The sequence below is a fragment of the Ovis canadensis genome, chromosome 5, assembly GCF_042477335.2.
Source record: "Ovis canadensis isolate MfBH-ARS-UI-01 breed Bighorn chromosome 5, ARS-UI_OviCan_v2, whole genome shotgun sequence".
Taxonomy (NCBI): Eukaryota; Metazoa; Chordata; class Mammalia; order Artiodactyla; family Bovidae; genus Ovis; species Ovis canadensis.
Genome location: NC_091249.1, coordinates 105545839 through 105558613, shown reverse-complemented (window position 1 = coordinate 105558613; position 12775 = coordinate 105545839). Strand labels below are relative to the sequence as shown.

General features: G+C 41.0%; 1 protein-coding gene across 1 annotated transcript in view; it reads left to right on the top strand.

Annotated features, from left to right (window-relative positions):
- LOC138441636 (serine/arginine repetitive matrix protein 3-like) overlaps positions 1-12096 on the top strand; it is a 161202-nt gene extending 149106 nt beyond the window's left edge. The window contains exon 7 of the mRNA XM_069592740.1: positions 10705-12096. The gene's annotated coding sequence lies outside the window, so the exon portion shown is untranslated. The remainder of the gene's footprint in view (positions 1-10704) is intronic.
- Positions 12097-12775: the final 679 nt, after the last annotated feature.

Sequence of the window (12775 nt, the reverse complement as noted above, 5' to 3'; positions counted from 1 at the left end):
AATGCAGGAGAGGAAGGGTATCTCAATTTTGGGGAATTGCTTAGAAATCTAAATAAATACAATAATGTGTGCAAGTGAAAAGTTAAAAGTCATCCTTTCCTGATCTCACTTTCCAGAGATTTGGTCCCTCTCTCTCTCTTTCTTTCCCCACTTTGTAAGGACACAGCAAAAAAGGTGGCTGTTTATAAGCGAGAAAGCAGTTCCTCACCAAGAATCAGATCTGCTAGTACTTTGATCTTGGACTTCCCAGTCTCCAGAACTATGAGAAATAAATGTTGTTTCTGTCCCCCAGGTCATGGTATTTTGTTACAGCAGCCTGAGCTGATTTACTCTTGCTGATGTTTCTATGCATGTACAAATGTGTGTATATGTAAGTATGTAAAAGAAATGTTTTTACTTAAATATCACATAAAAATACATAGCTATATATTTACATTTCTCTAAAACAGATCTTTTTGTTTCATACATCTCCATATTCTCCATATATATTTATTTATATACATACACAGTTGTATTTTCCCGTCATAACACACTATATGTTTTGTTCTGCACCTTCCTCTTTTCCCTGAACACCCTTTCATGTCAGTAGAGACCTATCTTATTATTTCTAATGGTTGCATAGCAGTCTATGGCTTGAATGGTCCTTAAGAAATCATTCTTCAACTGTTGGCCGTTTAGCTCATTTCACATTTTTGCAATTACAAGCAGTGCTGTAGTGAAAGTGGTAGGGTTTTACATTTGTATCCAAAATCACTGCAGATGGTGACTGCAGCCATGAAATTAAAAGATGCTTACTCCTTGGAAGAAAAGTTATGATCAACCTAGATAGCATATTCAAAAGCAGAGACATTACTTTGCCGACTAAGGTCCATCTAGTCAAGGCTATGGTTTTTCCAGCAGTCATGTATGGATGTGAGAGTTGGACTGTGAAGAAGGCTGAGCGCCAAAGAATTGATGCATTTGAACTGTGGTGTTGGAGAAGACTCTTGAGAGTCCCTTGGACTGCAAGGAGATCCAACCAGTCCATTCTGAAGGAGATCAGCCCTGGGATTTCTTTGGAAGCAATGATGCTAAAGGTGAAATTCCAGTACTTTGGCCACCTCATGTGAAGAGTTGACTCATTGGAAAAGACTCTGATGCTGGGAGGGATTGGGGGCAGGAGGAGAAGGGGATGACAGAGGATGAGATGGCTGGATGGCATCACTGACTCAATGGACGCAAGTCTGAGTGAACTCCGGGAGTTGGTGATGGACAGGGAGGCCTGGCGTGCTGCAGTTCATGGGGTCACAAAGAGTCAGCCACGACTGAACGACTGAACTGAACTGAACTGAAACGTGTTAGTATTTCTGTAGGAAAGATTGCTGGAAGTGGACTTGCTATATATCTCATAACATCTAATTGATTGATAACAATCAGAGACTCATAGGGCTTCCCTGGTGGCTCAGACAGTAAAGAATCTGGCTGCAATGTGGGAGACCCAGGTTCAGTCCCTGGTAGGGCAGATCCCCTGGAGAAAGGACTGGCAACCCAGTCCGGTATTCTTGCCTGGAGAATTCCATGGACAGAGGAGCCTTGCAGGCTACAGTCTGTGGGGTTGCAAAGAGTTGGATACGACTGAGCGATTACCACTAAACAGACTCATAAGTTGGGAAGAATTCTGGGAGAACTCAGAGTTCATCACATGCTGCCAGGAAGGATGTTTTCTTTTTCACTGTGACTTTGAAAAGTTCAGAGAATGAGAAGCAATGCTCTTTATCACAAATGCCTTGTAATCACTTGAAATAGACTGTGAAAGAAAAAGTAATAGTTATGATGCTCTGGCTGAGTGAGTTAGAAGTGAAAGACTGACTCCTCAGGTTTAAATACTTTGGTGAGCCTGGTCTGCATGCCAGTCAAGCATCGCAAGATACAGGATTATCAGAGTTATGTCAGTTGCAGATAGTTGGATCAATTAACATTCATATAGTAGGGTAGTTAGTGTCTTGTAATAGGAGGTTACTTCACTCAGTTTCTGAGACTGCTGGTCTATCCCTTAAGATGGCTCTCAGCCGACCCACTGTCTCTAAGCCTTGCCTCTATCCCTAGGAAGCAGGCGACCTATTGAGAGTCTAGCCAGACTACAACATGAACTTAAATCTGGTTCAACAGTGCATCACGCCTGAATGAATAGTTGGGCTGCCCTTCATTTTTGTCTCAAGGCTGTTTCCCTTGCAGAGAGACACGTGGCAGCTTCTTTACAAGCTGATTTAAAGAAAAGAAAAAAACATGATGTACTATGACAGAGTTTTGGGATCCTGATCATTTTAGGTAGCTCCCTTGATGCAGGTAGGATTTGTTTAAAATCTTTACAACACTGTGATGACCTCTATGGAAAAACTCTGTGTGTTATGAACTTGGCTCCCAGAGTGGACATGTGCTTGACTGTCACAGCTTGTACATTGTTGCCACTCAGGGTGCACATGGAAGCATGTCTTCATTAGAAACAAGTGCAGCGTGAGAGGTAAAGACGACCATGTTAAACAGCCAGGAATTTTCACCTAATTGCACATTTGTACAACACTGCAAAAAGGATCAGGCAGCGTGGCTATGTTAGACATTTCGCTGCTCACCAAAGAGATTTGAAATGGACTTTTAATTATTATTGCCGATTTGCTATGGTTATATTCCTTAATATGGACATCTGATTAGGATTAATTTTCTTTAATTGATGGATAGAGCTCTTACACATGTAAGGTTCCATTTGTTGATACATATTGGCATATGTACTGTATTGTGGTATTGGCATATGCTATGTATTGTGACTTTTTGCTGGACTACAAATTACAGGCACCTTATCTGTTTTAGTTTTGAGGTCATTTTCCTTCCTTCACCTTTGTGTGGTTTTCCAGATTTGTTCATGGAGATAGAGCAGGGCTAAGTGACTATTAAACTCTTTCCTATATGCAGTAAAACTCATTAACATGGACCTCACTAAATTTGGAATTTATGATAATAAGGGCTTGAGTTAAAGTTTACTTTTGGATTGTCTCTGAACTAAAGCTTTGCTGAGCTAATAGTGTACATATAATCCCAGGGGGATGGCACTCCTACTTTCAAAAGCAGCCTTTCCTAGCATGCTAGAGAAGAAGCTTTGCAGAAGAGGCAATAAGGTAGTGTGGAGATGGCCTAGTACAGAGATTGTGCCACATACTAGCTGTGTGACCTTGAACTTACTTAGCTTCTCTGAGTATCTTTTCCCTCATCTATAAAATGGAGACAGTTATCTAATTTGTGGGGTGGCTGTGAGGGTTAGATTTAATGTAAAGTGCCTGGTGTCCGGTATGTGCTTCATAAGTGGCAGATAATTATTACCAATCTAAAATAATTAGTGAGCTAATTTCACATACTTCTCATTTTTGTAAGTAATGCAGGGTTCCTTGGCACTAAGGCAGAGTTTTGTTAACCTAATCTGAGATATTGCTTTATTATTCTAATTGATTAAAGGAAAACCCCAGCAGATTGGTGTGGTGGTAAAGAACATGAGCTTTGGAGCCAGGCAAACTGAGGTGTGAAAGTAATTCTATCACTCATTAGCTATGTGGCCTTAGGCAAGTTACTTAATATCTCTCAGGTTTTGTTTTCTAATTTATAAAAATGGGATGGTAATGCCTGCTCCAGGACTTTCATAAGGACTTGGTGAGACAATGCTTATAAAGTGTTCAGCCAGTGATTTTCATGTAGTAAACTCTCAAATACCAGCTGATATTGCTATTATCAGCTAAGATTGCTATTATGACGATTTTTTGGACAGTAGTCCTTATGTAGACTTTTCATTAATTCAGACTTACCTTTTTCAGTTCACTTAATTAATGAACTTCATTCGAGACAATCTCCATTCTAGATGAAATTTTCAAGTATGTAAGTAAAAAAAAGTTATGGAGAAGGAGAGTTGCTAATTATGTGGGGGTGAAAGCAAAAAAATAATATTTTAAAAGTGGGGGCATAAGGTCTCAAGTTAGATTTAAATTATGTCATAGTCACTTTTGTGCATAATCTTTGCATTCTTTGTAAAAGGTATTTTATATTAAAACTAAAACTTTACATAGACGTAGTAGAAAGTGTGGACTGGTGATCAGCTATCATTCATTGGTGAGAGAAGCAGTATGTCCTTGTTCAACTTTGTTTCCATCTTCTTTCTTTTCCTTTATGTTTCATAGGCTATGTGGATGAGAAATGTAAGCAGTATAATGTCCTGCAAGGAGACTCTAATCTATCCTCCCCTTAATGACAGGCTTACACAGTTTGTCAGAATCCATCATCTCAACAGATCAGACTGAATTACTTCAATGACTGGCAAACAGTACCACTTGTGGTGAAATGCAAGCAGCTAAGGGTGCGTGTGTGTGTGTGTGTGTGTGTGTGTGTGTGTGTGTGTGTATTAAGTGCTCTTCAATAGGAGAAATGTATTTTACTGAAAACTCTATCCATGCTATTTTTGTAGAGGCAAGCAGTGTTCATCTTCCTTGGGGAAAATAAAAGGATTATTTTTTTGGAGATTCTGAATGGTTACAATACAAAGTCACAACCTTGAATGAGTTTTAAAAATCAGGTATTTTTGTGCATCACATGTATGCACAATGGAACCTTGTAATAAAAGCTGGAGGGGATAGAACCAATAATACTCTTGGGGCTACATGCCTTTCACTTTCCAGGGCTGCTCAGTTTAAGCAGATACTTTTAGATAAGGAAAGTCAGTTCATTAAATTGACAACCAATGGTTTAACATATAAAAATTTTCACAATAATAAATTCACAAGTCAGAAAGAAAATCTTTTGTCAGACCACGTTTTCTAAGTTTGGGCCAGAAAATGCGATTGCTCTAATGTACTCCCTGTTGATTAATTGCATTATTTCAGATATTTACTAGAAGTACCTAATGGTTGGTTGTTAAGCTATGGCATTATTTGTCTAGATAGCAAGAGGAACAGTAGTAATAACTAATTTTTATTGAATGATTGCTGTATACAGACACTGCTAGAAGCTGGGGATATAGCAGGAAGCAAAAAAAAAAAAAAAAAAGACACAGCCTTATGTTGTTAACAGAAACCTATGAAGTATGTATAGATAAATAAACAAGTTCATGCCATGCTGTGCTCAGTCATGTCCTGACTCTTTGCGACCCAATGGACTGTAGCCCACCAGGTTCCTCTGTCCATGGGGATTCTCTAGGCAAGAATACTGGAGTGGGTTGCCATGCCCTCCTCCAGGGGATCTTCCCAACCCACGGATCCAACCAGGGTCTCCTGCATTGCAGGCAGATTCTTTACCAGCTGAGCTACCAGGGAAGCTCAAACAAGTTAACAGAGTGTATATAATTTGTCCAAAGGTGGATAGCTAGTAAGTGGCAGAGCTTGAATTACGGTGCTGTCTTTGTTGCAGCGGTCTAACCTGTGCTCCACTATGCAGTGACTTAAACAAGCTGGAAGGAGCTCCTTGACACAGTAGGGGAGCCATTTCAGCCATATCAGCTGTGGACTGCTTATGCATAGGCTGTTGAACAAGGCAGAAGTAAAACTTCTCTCTTACTATTATGCTTTCCCTCGGCGTGAGCCTCATTCATATGTCTGAAGTTTGCTTTAAAAGCGTTCCTTAGATGTTGCACCCCTAACTTCTACTCATATCCTACTAGCCATACCTAACTGCCAAGAAGGCTTGAAAATATAATCTTTATGGTCACGTACATCTGAAAACTCAGAGGTTCTATTAATAAAGGGAAAAAGGGGAGAATGGATATTACAGGACAAATTGACAATCTCTGTATCATATGATAATTGAGAGCATTGTTTCAGACTTGGACAAGTGACCAATGATCTCATGACTTTGCATCCATTTTCCATTTCTTTCCAAGTAGTATATCAAGGTGGTATGTGCATATATATATATATGTATATATGAGTATATATGTATATAATGTGCATGATATATTTAAATGTTCAAAATACGTGAGATATCATGAATATTACATGATTCTACATGATTCTAGTCATCATCTGTAAGTATTAATTCAAAATTTCACAATAGAACAAGGCCACTTGCTTTCATTTTTGGCAGAAAGCCTTGCAAAACCCTCAGAATTTGTCTTGCCTGCATTCTTACTCTCACAAAGATCCCACACACAGAGATCTATGTTGTAAGATGTGTACTTGTAGAGAAATGGCTTTATAGAAATAAAATTACCTTAAGCTTTTGAGTGAGGCAGGTATTTCATACATAAATCATAAACAACTGTGACCCAGAACTTCAAGGTTTCAAAATTCCTGGTCTCTTCTGATAAAGTTTAGATATTTACTATAGAAAAATCAATTAATGAATATTTATTCAGTATATACTGTGTTTAGCAGTTATGTGAAATGGACCCACAGACTTTTATCCGGGTATCTCCTGGGGCTACAGGTAGTGGGAGGAGATAACAATAGGTTAGACCTTCAGTACATACACAGATCTTACTTGTTAGCTGGGTGCTGCCCTACCATCTGCCGTCACCTCTCTCCCAAAACTACTGCAGTTTCTGACGCACTCAGCTATCCATGTGGAGCTGCCTGGAAATATTGTGTCTTGCACACAGGATAGTCCTCATTGGTCCCTTTCTCCTAGTGGCTAGATGAGGCAGAAGGAAAAAAAGAAAGGGACAGTTTAAGTTCAGTTCAGTTCAGTTGCTCAGTTGTGTCCGACTCTTTGCGACCCCATGAATCTCAGCACACCAGGCCTCCCTGTCCATCACCAACTCCCGGAGTTCACTCAGACTCACATCCATCGAGTCAGTGATGCCATCCAGCCATCTCATCCTCTGTCGTCCCCTTCTCCTCCTGCCCCCAATCCCTCCCAGCATCAGAGTTTTTCCAATGAGTCAACTCTTCCTCATGAGGTGGCCAAAGTACTGGAGTTTCACCTTTAGCATCATTCCTTCCAAAGAAATCCCAGGGCTGATCTCCTTCAGAATGGACTGGTTGGATCTCCTTGCAGTCCAAGGGACTCTCAAGAGTCTTCTCCAACACCACAGTTCAAAAGCATCAATTCTTCGGCCCTCAGCCTTCTTCACAGTCCAACTCTCACATCCATACATGACCATTGGAGAAACCATAGCCTTGAATAGACAGACCAATATGCTATCTAGGTTGGTCATAACTTTTCTTCCAAGGAGTAAGCGTCTTTTAATTTCACAGCTGCAGTCACCATCTGCAGTGATTTTGGAGCCCCCCAAAATAAAGTCTGACACTGTTTCTACTGTTTCCCCATCTATTTCCCATGAAGTGATGGGACCAGATGCCATGATCTTCGTTTTCTGAATGTTGAGCTTTAAGCCACCTTTTTCACTCTCCTCTTTCACTTTCATCAAGAGGCTTTTTAGTTCCTCTTCAGTTTCTGCCATAAGGGTGGTGTCATCTGCATATCTGATGTGATTGATATTTCTCCCAGCAATCTCGATTCCAGCTTGTACTTCTCATGATATACTCTGCGTATAAGTTAAATAAGCAGGGTGACAATATATAGCCTTGACATACACTTTTTCCTATTTGGAACCAGTCTGTTGTTCCATATCCAGTTCTAACTGTTGCTTTCTGACTTGCATATAGGTTTCTCAAGAGGCAGGTTAGGTGGTCTGGTATTCCCGTCTCTTTCAGAATTTTCCACAGTTTATTGTGATACACACAGTCCAAGGCTTTGGCATAGTCAATAAAGCAGAAATAGATGTTTTTTCTGGAACTCTCTTGCTTTTTCCATGATCCAGCGGATGTTGGCAATTTGATCTCTGGTTCTTCTGCCTTTTCTATAACCAGCTTAATAATAATTAGAACTGGTCTAGGTGTTATCTAGGTGGGTGGTGGTGGTAGTTGGCTGAAGTGACCTGTTTTGCCTCACCGGCCACATGGAAGTAGAGAGAAGCAGTCCAGAGTGAGTCCTAAAAGGTAACTGCAAAGAAACCACAGAAGCCTGCAGGTTAGAACTTTGTGTTCTTCTCAATATAGCAAAAGCTCCACCCGCTTTTAAGTTTAGTTGAACCCAGTAACTTGAGTCAGTTACCTTGTCTCTTTCCCTCCTTGGCTGTGGGGCTGGGAAGTGGACTAGGGGTAAAGGAGATGGAAGTAGAGCTTTGCTCTCCTGTGAGAAGGTCACCGTCAAGTACTTTGGAGGCTCCATCACAACTCTTAAGACACGGCCTTTATCCCAGTTCTCAAAGACTAACATTCTGGGAAGCTAATGTATATGAAACATGTAGTGAAAACCAAGCACTTAAACTGTGTGATATTGATCATTCCAGAGGAATCCAGATAAGGGATAAGTCAATGTGGATTTGTTTCTTGGGGAAGGCTTCTTAGATCATGTCACTAGTGAGAGGATGAAAGGAGCTAATTAGGAAGGAAGAAAAGAAGGGGCGAACAAAGACTCAGAATGAGCTTAGAGGTCAGTAGACTTGTATGTCTGAACCACAGACTTCATGTTGGAGACTAGGAAATGAAATGAAATAGGAAAGTGGAATACTTCAAAAATCAGGCAGGGGTAATCATGTAAGGTTTTTTTCCCTTTCTTTTTTAAAACTGTCAACCTCATTTTTAATGGAATGAAGTGAGGATAAATTGGTAAGTGATGAATGAATAAAAGATGAATATTGTAAAGACATTTTAGTGTTAGAATTTGTGTAGGCTAGGAAAAGGGGGTTCCTATGCAGGACCTCAGTAACACAGGTTGCTGGAAAGCAGGAGGAAGTGAAGACGAGGTGTGTGAGGGTCTGCGAGCCTGGCTTCATTAGGGTTAGCTAGCAGATCAGTCCTCAGAGACCAGAAGGATGTGATGGTCTTGGGATGGTTTCAGGGAAGATGCTGGATCTGTGGAAAGCCAATTCAGCAGGAGATTTGGGCAACTAGAGGGTAGATAGCAGGTGAGATAACAGAGTCAGGAATGGTGGTATCATAGCAGTGGGCAGTCTATTCACAGCTGAACCCCGGCCAGCACCGGGAGTCCTGCAGTAGAATCTGAGGAAAGTTGTATCAGGGTCTCCATCAAGTAGATTTTGGGTTCTGGGAAAGGCACAAGGCCTTGCTGGAAATGGGAAAGCTAGGGCAGAAGCAGTTCAGAAGATTGGGCCGGTGTGTCTGGGGTTGGTAGGGAGACCAAAGGAAAAATGATGGTTAAGCCGTTTAGCGTGAACTCAGTGCAATTCAGCACATTTGTGGCCACGGAGGACCGAGTTGCTTCTCTTTTGCCTTCCTGTTGATGGACTGAAGGTCATAGCTATGCTAAACCTCTTTTTTTTTTAAACTTTTTATTTTGTATTAGGGTATATCTGATTAACAATGTTGTGAGAGTTTCAGGTGAACACCGAAGGGACTCAGCCATGCATACACATGTATCCATTCTCCTCCAAACTCCCCTCCCATCCAGGCTGCCACATGATATTGAGCAGCGGTCCCTGGGCTGTAAAGTAGGTCTTTATTGGTCACCCATTTCAGATGTTACGCTAAACCTCCTAGGAGGAGATTCCAGGGCCCCAACTCAGGGGTCTTGGGATGAATGGCTGAAGAGGAGGCCCAGCGGAAGTAGCATCACTTAGAAGGAGTTGAGACATCAGCAGAGGAGACAGAGGCACAGCCAGGAGGCTGTCATAGTCCAGGCAGAGGAGAATAGGCCTATCAAAGCAGGGGAATTTTAGTAGCAATTCAGAAGAAAAGGGGTCTGCAAAAGACATTTCAGATTAAGAAGTAACAGGCTTCAGTGACAAGTTTGATGTAATAGAGAAGGGAGGACCTGAAGTGACTCTTGGTGGATTTTAAATGCTCATGTAGTATGACATTTTTGTGCATGAGCTGAAGTGTGTTTTAAACACATGTGCAATTACTTTTGGCCAATTTTTAGAAACCCAAATAAATAAATTAGTTAACAAATTGCATGTGTTAAGGCTAAGCTTACTTGCGTGTTGGTCGGCTTTCTATCCCACTGCAGTGGGACGTCTCCGAGAGACAGTCACGCTTGAGCATGTAAATGAGTAAACATTTCTTGCAAAGATGTCTTTCTTTTCGGGTGTAAGATTGTGTTGCTCATATACGTGCATAGATATGACTGAAAAGCCTAAGGCGGGACCTGCCTGCATCCTCCCAGGCTGTTCTCACGGGGCCTCTGCCGTAGAGCTGACCTTGACGTGTGCGTGCGTCCTGCTTCTACGCACCTGGTTAGTTCAGAGGTTTGCTGAAGAAAGTGTGTTCCTGCCTGCCCACACTGCTTCACAACGGGCTTCTCTTTGTATAACTGTTGTGTCCCAGCCAGACACTTTGGTGCTTCTCGTGGGACACAGGTGGGAACACATTGTTCACGGAGAGGTAGGGCTCTGAACCTCAGGAGAGGTTTTATTGCCATTTATCAAAGCAAAGAAAAACACACAGAATCTTTACCTGGGTAGGGAACATTTGTTTTCAAAATGCACAAACATGTGGTATTTCTGATTTTATTAGGCTTGGATCTGCACCTGGGGGTGGCATGGATTTCAAAGTCATTATTTAAGGTAAGGAAATAAAACTTTAAGCAACATTATCACCCTGAAAGATCCTGGCTGTGTTTTTGAAATGTTGAGCTAAGTAATTTTAGCAATCAGCAGAAGACCAACCATTGTACTTCTGAAAAGTTGTTCTTTGAAAGGCTTAGATTAATAATTTGTTTCCATTTTGTTCACAGGTGTGCCATCTGTAGGGTGGAGGTGGACCGAAGACCTGCCTCACCGGATACTGGCTTCAAATCACCTTTCATATTTTCTTGTTGGGAAGACAACTGTTGGAGAGTCTTCTTGTTATCATCAGCAAAAAATGGAAATAGATCAACACATTAAAAATGCCACAGTGGCCAGCAGTTAATGATGCCAGAGTAATGCAAGCTTTGGCAAAGGAATTTTTCAAGACCGTGCGCTTCTCCAGCCAGGAATCAGGAAAGGCTGAACTATCCTTTTCGTCTCAGCTGTTTCTTATATCAATGCAACCCCTCCAAATTAAAGTGAATTGAGACATTCATTGCCTTTTCAACTTAATTGAGTGCTTACTATGTGTGAATCACTGTACAGAATAGGGGAGGGAAAATGAGGGAGGCAAATAAGGTGTGGTCCCTACCTTGAATGTATTTACAAGAGACAGTTGTTTTGGGGGGGGGGTTGTTTCTGCTCCTAAGTGTGTCCCTAAAATAGGAAGCAATATTGGAGTGGGTAGCCTTTCCCTTCTCCAGGGTATCTTCCCAACCCAGGTCTCCCACATTGAAGGCGGATTCTTTACCAGCTGAGCCACAAGGGAAGCCCTAAATTTCTTTAATACAAAACAAAACTCTTAATGTGGGTAACTCAGGGCATCTTAATTCCATTTTTTTGGTCTTCTGATAGTTAGGACCCAATTTATTGATTTAATATACATTCAGTAGGCTTTAGAAGTATTAATACATTATAGTTGGAGTAAATTTGAATAAATCCTTCCCCTCTTAGATGTAGACTGTGTATTGGAGAAATATATTGTGTTCATACATTTCTTGGGGAGCTGGGAGGTGAATTATACCTGTTGTCTCTATAGGCCTCTGCCTCCCATGCCCTCAGGGCCTGCCATTCTGAGTGAGTTATTAGCACAGAGAAGGGAAAGGTTTGGCTTAAACTTGTGGGTGCTGCTCATGGACCCAAGACAGGGCAAGGAATGTGCAAAGGCTCTGTGTAAGAATTCGGCCATTTCAGTATTCATTGCGTTGTTGTCTGTATTCCATGAGTTGGATGACTATATAATTTTCCCAAAATGTTATTTCTGATCTGGGAATAAGTCATGATTTTTCCAGTGTTAAGATGCTAATATGACTGTAGACACAAATAGTGTCTGTGACACATTTTAGTATTTATGAGCCAACAATAGACATGTCTTTGTCTTGAGTAATGTCCACATCTGAATTGAAAATGTGCCAGCTTTTTTTTCCTTTAACATCATCAACAGACTTCTTAATTAAGCTGCCAATACGTGCCATCAATAGCATTGTGTGCTGTGTGTCAAATGAATTGTGTAAGTGCTGTTTCTCTCTTATTTAATAAACAGTGTTGTTCCCTATAAAGTGGATTTAAAGTGTTCTTTTAATGGAGCATTATATCAGTCTCTAAAAAATTTGATGAAAATTCTCAAATCATTCTTTTTTATTTAATTTTTAAACACTGTTATTCGGCTCCTGAGTAAGGAATAAACCTAATCTGACCGATGACTTTAATTATATGGTTCATCCTTAATACAATGTATTGTCATACCCGTAAACTCCTGATGGTGATACTGGATATTTGATGTGTCACTTTCAGTTTGTGTAAACTAACTTCCAGGAAGTCTGAGTTGTGAGCTTGTATGGTACTAGACTGTAGATGTTTATTTACTCTTCTGAGAGATCTAGAGGGACCACCTGTGTATTCCTTGTGCCTAGGACAGTGCCTGGTACATAGATACATGTTCAGCGAATATATGGTGATTAAGGCATATAAAAGCTTTTTTTCACCTATGAGTTGTAAAGCTGTGTAAAGGACAGAGGGGTCTTGCTAACAGAGTATGCACCTCTGTTGGTTTGTAGTTTACAGTCAGTGTACTTAGAATGAGTCCAAATCAGCTGGATACTTTGTTTATCGTCCAGTCCATTGGTCTCTTAACTGGTGGCTAGGGTTCACCAGTCCAGCCCTGTCATTGGTACCAACCTCCTCTCTGCGTCCCCTGACCCTTGCCCCCCTCTGCACTGGGGGCATGGGGATGGGGGT